Genomic DNA, 9,760 nt, shown 5'->3' on the forward strand with positions numbered 1-9,760 from the left:
AAGTCATCTGGCCCTAGGGTCTTATTCATTTGGAGATTTATGATAACAGATTCGATTTGTTCACTGGTTATCGGTCTATTCATGCTTCCTATCTCTTCCCGTTTGAATTTTGGCAGTTCAAGTGCATTTAGGAATTTGTCCATTTCTTCTTGGTTGTCAAGTTTGTTGGCATATAATTTTTCATAGTAATCTCTGATGATTGCTTGCATTTCTAAGGGATTGGTTGTGATAGATCCTTTTTCATTCATGATTTTGTTTATCGTAGCGCTCTCTCTTTTCTTTCTGAGGAGCCTGGCTAGAGGTTTATCAATTTTGTTTATTTTTTCAAAGAACCAACTCGTGGCTTCATTGATCTGCTCAACTGGTTTTTTGGATTCTATACTGTTTATTTCTGTCCTGATCTTTATTATTTTTTTTCTTCTGCTGGGTTTGGGGTGTTCTTGTTGCTCCCCTTCTAGTTCCATTAGGTGCTCCATTAGACTTTGAATTTGCGCTTTTTCTAGTTTGTTGAAATTGGCCTGGATTGCAATATACTTTGCTCTTATTTCTGCTTTGGCTGCATCCCAGAGATTTTGGATTTTTGTATTTTGTTTTCCTTTGTGTCCATATATTTTTTAATTTCTTCTCTAATTGCCTGATTAGCCCAATCATTCTTTAGTAGGGTGGTTTTTAACCTCCACATTTTTGGAGGTTTTCCAGACTTTTTCCTGTGGTTAATTTCAAGTTTCATAGCATTGTGATCTGAAAGTGGGCATGGTATGATCTTTATTCGTTTATACTTATGGAGGGCTGCTCTATTCCCCAGTATGTGATCTATCTTGGAGAATGTGCCATGTGCACTCGAAAAGTTTAATTTCCTAACCCCAGGATGCAGAGTTCTAACTATATCTATCAATTCCATTGTTCCAATGTGTCGTTCAGGTCCATTATTTCTTTAGTGATTTTCTGTCTGGTTGATCTACCCATTGCTGTCAGTGGAGTATTAGAGTCCTCTGCAATTAGCACATTCTTATCAATAAGATTGTTTCTGTCTGTGATTAGTTGTTTTATGTATTTGGGTGCCCCCAAATTTGGCACATAGATATTTATAATTGTTAGCTCTTCCTGATGGAGAGACCCTGTAATGAATATATAATGTCCTTCTTCATCTCTTGTTACTGCCTTTACTTTAAAGTCCAGTTTGTCTGACTTAAGTATGGCCACTCTGGCTTTCTTTTGGCTTCCAGTCGCATGACAGATATTTCTCCATCCCATTACTTTCAACCTGAAGGTGTCTTCAGGTTGGTTGAAAATGAGTCTCTTGGGGGAGTGGCAAGATGGTGGAGAAGTAAGGAGCCCCTTTACCTCAGTCCACCCACAATTATCAAACTGAGAATTAAAAAGCCACAGCTCTCTGATCTCCAAGAATGGAAGTGTGCGAACAGACCCCTTATTGACAGCAGTCTCACAGTTGCCTGAGTGAGGGAGTGCGAATGGGGACCAGAGACTTCAGGGGAGGGAGCACTGGCTCTGGAGACAAAGTGCCGAGCACCCAGAGGCTTGGTGCTGTGCCCGCTGAAACCCGCGTGTCCCTATGTGCACCACTCCTAGCTGGGTGGGGCAGCCGGGAGACTGGAGGTGCACAGATCCCCCGATAGCCGCTCACGCGGGGTGCTGGGTATCCAGAGGTGCACAGACCTTCACAGCTGCCTGTGGGGCACTGGGTATCCAGAGGCGCACGGACCTTCACAGTTGCCTGTGGTACCGCCGGGCAAGGCAGGAGAGAGATCAGGGAAAGAGAAGTAGAGACTGAATCACTCATAGCGCAATCCCTGCAGAAGAGAGATTCAGCACAGGACTGAGGGCCACTGAGCGCTGAGGGAGATATCTGCCCCTTCAGCAGGGGCGTTCAGTTGGACCAGGCACCTCACCGACTTCAGGTGGACCCAGGGGAGAACTCTGACTTCACAAACCCCCTATTCGATCCTGAACAGAAAGCCGCCCTCCTGCAGGCGATTTTAACTGTGGTGGCAATATTGAGTGTGCGGGCAAGGACTTAGAAACCAGGCAGAACTTAGAAAACAGAAACAATTAGATCCGCTCGAGGCACAAGAAGGTTGGACTCCAGGGAGTGGCTAGAGCGCATGGTCTGAGGGGGACTTGGCACCTGTCACCATTCTTCTCGTATCCACCAAGGCGGGGCCTCAGAGAGCAGCCCCTGAGACCCGACCCACCTGCACCAAGCCACGCCCATCTGTGCTGGAGAGCTGCTATGCTTTTCCTGATTACCATTAAGTGTTTTTTTCTTAATATTTTTAATTTTTAATTGTCCCTTGTCTTCTCTTTACTATCTACCTATTTCCTTTCTTTCTCCCTTTCCCCCTGGAATCTGGGAAAGACCAACAATTAGGCACTGCTGTGCTTAGATCAACTCTTACCATCCAGATAATTTTCCTTTAATCCATCCTTATCTCCCCCAACCCCCAATGCAGGTTTTAAGCTCTCAGACTGTCCTTTATCGCTGACTGTCGCTGTCCCCCCCAATCCCCAACTGCATTTTTTTCTTTCCCCTTTTGTTTTTTCCTCTTCCTTTTTTTCTCCTCTTTTCTTTCCTGTTCCTTTTTTTCTTTCCCCTTTAGGTTTGCTTCTTTATCAGTACATTTGTGTGCTTGTGTTCTCTGTGTGTTTGTCTGTCTGTTTTCCTATTCAGGGCTACATCAAGAAACAACCCAAAGCACACATAGTGGAAAACCCCAAATATCGCTAAGTAGGGAAATAAATTAATCAGAGGCACGACAAGAGAAACTGAGACACCATTAAAAAAAAAATCTCCTGTAACGACAGACCCTAGACACTCCAAGAGCCTCCTTCTATAGAGGAATACTAATAATCACACAGTGCAGAACGAGATTTTAAAACTGACAAGAGACATAAAGCTAGCCAAAATGACGAAACAATAGAACTCTTCTCCAAAGAAACTTCAGGAAGAAATCACAGCTACAGAACTGCTCAAAACAGACATAAACAATATAACTCAACAAGAATTTAGAACGATTGAAAATGAGTCTCTTGTAGACAGCAAATAGGTGGATTTTGGTATTTTATCCATTCTGCTGCTCTGTGTCGTTTTGTTGGAGCATTCAGTCCTTTACATTCAGTGTTATTATTGAAAAACTTGGGTGTAGAGTCATTGTGTTCTCCCCAGAATTCATGTTTATAATGGTGTCTCCGGCATCTTGTATTCTTTGCAACATTTCCCTCATAGAGTCCCTCTTATGATTTCTTGAAGGGCTGGTTTGGTGGTCATGAATTCTCTCAATTTTTGTTTATTTGGGAACACCTTTATCTCTCCTTCTATTTTGAATGACAGGCTTGCTGGATAAAGGATTCTTGGCTGCATATTTTTTCTGTTCATCACATTGAAGTTTTCCTGCCATTCCTTCCTGGCCTGCCAAGTTTCATGAGATAGGTCTGTAACCACTCTGATAGGTTTCCCTTTGTACGTGAGGGCCCTTTTATCCCTAGCTGTTTTCAGAATTCTCTTTTTATCTTTATATTTTTCCAGTTTCACTATGATATGTTGTGCCGAAGGTCGATTCAAACTACGTCTTGAGGGGGTTCTTTGTGCCTCTTGAATTTGAATGTCTATTTCTTTTCCCAGATTTGGGAAATTCTCAGTTAAAATTTGGTCTACTATCCCTTCAGGACCTTTCTCTCTGTCTTCCTCTTCATGAATCCCTATGATACGGATGTTGCATTTGATTGTATCACTCAGGTCTCGAATTCTCTTTTCCCGCTCCTGATCAATTTCTCTCTCTTTTTTTCAGCTTCCTCTTTTGCTAAAACTACATCTTCTAATTCACCGATTCTCTCTACCTCCTCAATCCTTGAGGTGGCTGCCTCCATTTTGTTATTCACCTCATTTATAGCCTTTTAAACTCATCACACCTATTTTCAAAGTGCCTAGTCATTGTCTCAGTAGCTTCTTTGATGCTTTCTTCAACCTCAGCGATTAATTTTATGACAAGTTTTTTAAATTCTTGATCCGGTATGTTGTCTAGATCTGCCTTGAGAAGTTCTGTGGCTGTGACTTCTTCCTGGAGGTTTTTCAAGGGGAGAGTTCCTTCGTTTTGTCATTTTTGCTAGTTTTCTGTCTCTTGTCAGCTTTAAAAAGTTTGGTGTGCAGTGTGCACCTGTTAATATTGCTCTGTTAAAGGAGGCTTATTGACTGTCCAGGGCCTTTTGTTTCAGGAAATATTCTTTTAATGGTGTCTCTCAGCTTCTCTTGTTGTGCCTTTGAATATTTTATTTTCCTACTCAGCAATATTTGGGACTCATGCACACTTTGGCTTGTTTCTTGGTGTAGCCCTAAGAAGGAAAACAGAGAGACAGACAGACACAGAGGGAACAGAAGCACACAAACCCACAGATAAATCAAACAAACAAACACATTAAAAGGGGGAAAGAAAAGAAAGAAAATGGAGAGGAAAGAGATGAAAAAAAGGGAAGAAAAGAAAATAATAAAGGAGGTAAGAGATAACAAAGGACAATGGACAGTCTAAAAATATATGACCAGTTGAGGGGAGAGATAAGGATGAGATACAGGAGAATATATCTGGATTGCAAGAAAGAAAAAAAAGAGGGAGAAAGAAGGAAGGAAAATAAGGAGAAAAATTTAAAAAAAATTCAGTAAAAAATGTAATAATAATAACAAGTAAGTACCAAAACGAAAGAAAGAAAGAAGAAAAAAAAAGAAAATAAAAGATCAGCAGGTCCCCCTTGCATATAAGTGTGGTTTGGTGTAGTAGGTCTCAGGGGCTACTCTCAGAGGCCCCACCTTGGTGGCTGCAGAGAGTAAAATGGGGGCACGCCAGGCTCCACTGGAACTGAGCACTGTAGGCCACTCTAAGGAGTCTGATTTCCTTGTGCCGCAGCTGAGTCAAGTTGTATTTTCCAGGCCCAACTCAGTTCAAACTCCTAGTCCATGCACTTTTATGCTACCACAGATGAGATGAACTTGCTTGGCAGCTGGCTTCTTAGGGGGAGGGATCTGTTTCTCTTGGCTCAGGTGGGGATTTGTGCTGCCCTTGCCTGAGGCAAGGTGTGCTGCCTGAGGCGAGGTGCACTGCAGAAGGTGTAGTGCATGCCCTCACAGACACTGCTGCAGATTCCCAGTCCCCGCAGGGATAGAGATCGCGTTGGGGGAGGGATGAGTTTCTCTTGGTGCTGGCTGGGATTCACGCAGCTGCTCCCTGAGGCACCGTTCTCTGCTGGTAATGAACTGCGTGCTCCTGCCTCTGGAGCCTGCACCCCGGCCTCCACCACGGCCAACTCCCTGCCAGGATCGTGTAGGGGTGTGGGCTATTTTTTCCCTGTTGGCACCCGGGATTTGGAATTCGTGGGCCAATGCTGGGGTCGAGATGCGCCATGGAAATGAGGTCCGTGCTCCCATTCCCAAAACCGAGGTCGAAGTGAGTGCCTCTGGCGCTGCCACTGTGGCCATTGACTCCCCGCCAGGATGGCGCAGGGATGGAAGCAGTTCTTTCCCTTGTGACATCCGGGTTCTGGACTTGGGCTGCCCTGCAGTTATATATGGAGAGAGAGTTTCTGTCTCCGAGCATGGTTAAACATTATTTATCTCTTACCAGAGACAATACTATGAGCGTGTTCAGTGTCTCTTTCTCTTCCCTTTGTCTCTCAGGGGCTCCATGCGCTTGCCCCGTGTTGGGCTGTGGCTCCCACCTCCCCTGCCCATCTCGGGCTGGCCTGTTTTCCAATCTCCCCAGTTTGCACTCATTCACTCAGGTATCTTTGAGGTTGTCTTCTTTCTGGAGTCCGTATTTTCTCCTTCTGCTCTTGAAGATGAGAGTAATGTCCTTCTCAGTTCGATAGATGGGGCAGACGAAGTTTACAGAGCTCCCTTTCTCTATGCCATCTTGGCTCCTCCTTGATTGGAGCATTTAGTCCACTTACACATGGTGATTATTAGAAGATATGAGTTTAATGCCATTGTGTTCACTGTAAAGTTGGTGTTTTTGGTGGTGTTTTCTGTTCCATTCTAGTCTTTGTGTTTTTTTATTTAGTTTTTGGTAAATGTTTTTGTGTTAGCTTGTTTGTTTTCAGAAAGATAGTGTGAGCACAAGTGGATAGAGGAAGAGAGAGAGGGGGAGAGAGAGACAATCCCAAGCAGGCTCCACACTGTCAGTACAGAGTCTTATTTGCATTTTGATCGCATGAGTCATGAGTCCATGACATTAGCTGAAATCAAGGGTTGTCTTCTTAGTCAACCTAGCCACCCATGTGCCCCTCTTGTCTTTGTTGCTTTTTGTCTTTTTGTTTTCTCTAAACAATATTAGAGTCCCACTAAATATTTCTTGCAGGGCTAGTTTTGTGGCCACAAACTCCTTTAGTTTGTTTTTCTGGAAAAATTCTTTATCTCTCCTTCTATTCTGAATGATAGTCTTGCTGGATAGAGTATTATTGGCTGCATATTTTTCCCAGACAGCACATTGAATATATCCTGCCACTCCTTTCTGGCCTGCCAAGTTTCTGTGGACAAATCTGCTACAAACCTAATCGGTTTTCTCTTATAGGTTAAGGACTCTTTCCCCTTTGCTGCTTTCAGGATTCTTTCCTTGACTGTGTGTTTTGTGAATTTGGCTATGATATGTCTTGGTGATGGCCAGCTTTTGTGTTGAAATTAACGAGAATTCTTTGTGTTTCTTGGATTTTGATGTCTGTGTCTTTCCCCAGATTAAGGAAGTTTGCAGATATAATTTGCTCACATAAGCCTCTTTTCCCTTTTCTTTCTCTTCATCTTCTGGGACTTCTAATGATATAAATGTTATTCAGTTTTAATAAGTCGCTCAGTTCCCCAAGCCTACCTTCATGATCTGTTACTTTTGTTTCCCTCTTTCATTCATAATTATATCTCCTATATCACTAAGTCCTTCTTCAGCTTCATCCATCCTTGGTCTTTTTGTTTTGCACCATTTGGGTTTGCACCTCAGTTATAACATATTTTGTTTTGGTAAGACTAGATTTTGGCTCTTTTATATCTGCATTAAGGGATTTTCAAGTCTCTTCTATGCTTTCTTCAAGCCCGGCTTGAAACCTTATAACTGTTGTTATAAATTCTAGTTAAGACATCTTACTTTTATCTCTATTGATTATATCCTTGGCCATAATTTCTTATTCTTTTTTGGGGGTGGATTCCTTGTTTTGTCCTTTTGACAAATAAAAATAAAATAAATTTTAAAAATAAAAAATCAAATAAAGCAAGCTATATCCTATGTGTATTTTCGTCTGCTTAAGTAGCTTGTTAGAAAAAACAGAAAAGAAAAACATTAAAATAATTTTATTTTAAATAATATTATTTTAAAATAATAAAATAAAATAAAAAATTTTCTCTTTCTGTATCCAAGAGAAAAAAAACAACAAAAACAAAAACAGAAGCAACCCCCCCCCAAAACCCCAAACAAATCAGCAAACAAACCAAAACCTAAATGAAGCTAGATTTCGTTTCCCCTAGGTCTGAAAATTTGCAGTAGTCTATAGTCAGTAGACTAAGCATGTGGAAGGGATATGTGCTGGTCTTCTGAGGGAAGGGCTTGCTGCACTGATTAGCAGGCTTTGCCCTAGTGGAGATGTGCCTGGAGGTTGCCGGGGATGGTGGGGCTTGGTGCTATAGCTCCGTTCTCCACTTGGTGGCACTGTTTACCTTAGCAGGGTCCATCTTTGTTAGTGGGCTAATGGTGAAAATGGCTTCACCCCACTCTCTAGTCTCTGGAGTGGGTGCAACCTCACAAATTGGAGATTAATAACCCTTTCTGTGTCCCTGGCTTTAGTCAGCTCCCTACCTTCCCCCTGTCTGTATCTTAGCTGTCCACCTGTCAGGTGGTACTTCCTTCAAGAGTTTTATCTCGGGTGCAGCTGTGTTTCAAAACCCCACACTTCAGAGCTCCCATGGCTCAGACTGGTGGTGATCTTCTGGGGGTAGGGTCTGGCTGCACTGTGGCCAGTACCATCTTGTTCCATAAAATGTTCATGTGATTCTACAGCAGCAGCAGCAGCTCGGTGTTTGTGGTAAATTGCAACACACAGTCGGTGCCAGGGTTTGCTGCCCTCAGCTGGCCTCTTTGTTCCTACACTAGTGGATGGAGCAGCTTTATGGTATCTCTGCATCTTTTGCCTGCAGAGAAGCCCAATCACTGCTTCCAAATGCACTTCTTCCTGTGGGTCTAGAGGATCCTCAGACCCTGCTTCCTGCCTCTGGGGCTCCTGTCTCCTTGCCAGAGAACTACGAGTTGCTGAGCATGGAAACTCCAGACTCTGTGCTCCACTGTTTTTAAAACACTGGTGGTTTTGAAGCTCTTCCCTTTTTCCCTGTCACTGGTTTTGGAGAATAGTTTTCTTGTGCAGTCTTCTGTGCATGTTTTCACTCTTTTCTCTCTCTTTCCTTCTAGCTCTTTCAGGGGAAGTGCTTTTCTTGCAAGAATCCAAGGCACTGGTCAATTTACCACCCTTCTCCTCTCCTCAAAAGGGGTTCCCTCCCCTCTGTGGCACTGTGGCTCCTATCCCCCATTTCACCTCTCCACACCATGTACTTGTCACATTCTGTCTCCCAAATTATGCAGATTGTTCTGTTAATCCTCATTTTGATTTCCTAGGTATTCAAAATGATTTGATATTGATCTAGCTGTGTTTGAGAGACCAGAGAACCCAGGATCCCCTTACTACTCTGCCATCTTCTAGACTTAATTGCTAAAATTGGTATATAACATACATAAATTGGCCATATTTGAGTGCATTATTCAAGGTACTTGTGTATATGTATACACCCATGTAACCATCCCCAGATGAAGATACGGAGTATTTCTAACACTTCAGAAGACTACCTCATGCCCCTTTCTAATCTTACCCATTTCCCTGCCACAGGTTGTAGCTAACCTGGCCTTTAATAACATAGGTTTTGCCTATTCTTGAACAGGCTGTAAGTGAAATCATATCATAAGTACCTTTTATGTGTGTGTGGCTTCTTTTCTTTAAAATTATGTAGGAGATTTTCTTATGTTGTTATGTGTTTTTTTGTTACATATTTTTTCATTAGGTATAAATGTCCTTTGAACTAACATTCATTATATAGGTCTGTAACCACTCTGATAGGTTTCCCTTTGTATGTAAGGGCCCTTTTCTCCCTAGCTGCTTTCAGAATTCTCTCTTTATCTTTATATTTTGCCAGTTTCACCAGGATAAGCCTTGATGAAGGCCGATTCAAGTTACGTCTTAAGGGGGTTCTTTGTGCCTCTTGAATTTGAATGTCCATTTCTTTTCCCAGATTTGGGAAATTCTCAGTTATAATTTGGTCAATTATCCCTTCAGGCCCTTTCTCTCTGTCTTCCTCTTCAGGAATTCCTATGAGCCGGATGTTGTTCCATTTGATTGTATCACTCAGATCTCGAATTCTCCTTTCCTGCTCCTGAATTTATTTCTCTGTCTTTTTTTCAGCTTCCTCTTTTGCTAGAACTATATCTTCTAATTCACCTATTCTTCTCTCAGCCTCGTCAATCCTTGAGGTGGCTGCCTCCATTTTGTTATTCACTTCACCTATAACCTTTTTAAACTCATTAGTTGATTCTTTGATGCTTTTCTCAACCCCGGTGATTAATGTTATGACAAGCTTTTTAAATTCTTGATCTGATATGTTGTCTAGATCTGCCATGAGCAGTTCTGTGGCTGTGACTTCCTCCTGGAAGTTCTTCAGGGGAGAGTTTCTTCGTTT

The sequence above is a fragment of the Suricata suricatta genome, chromosome 13 (genome assembly GCF_006229205.1).
Source record: "Suricata suricatta isolate VVHF042 chromosome 13, meerkat_22Aug2017_6uvM2_HiC, whole genome shotgun sequence".
Lineage (NCBI taxonomy): Eukaryota > Metazoa > Chordata > Mammalia > Carnivora > Herpestidae > Suricata > Suricata suricatta.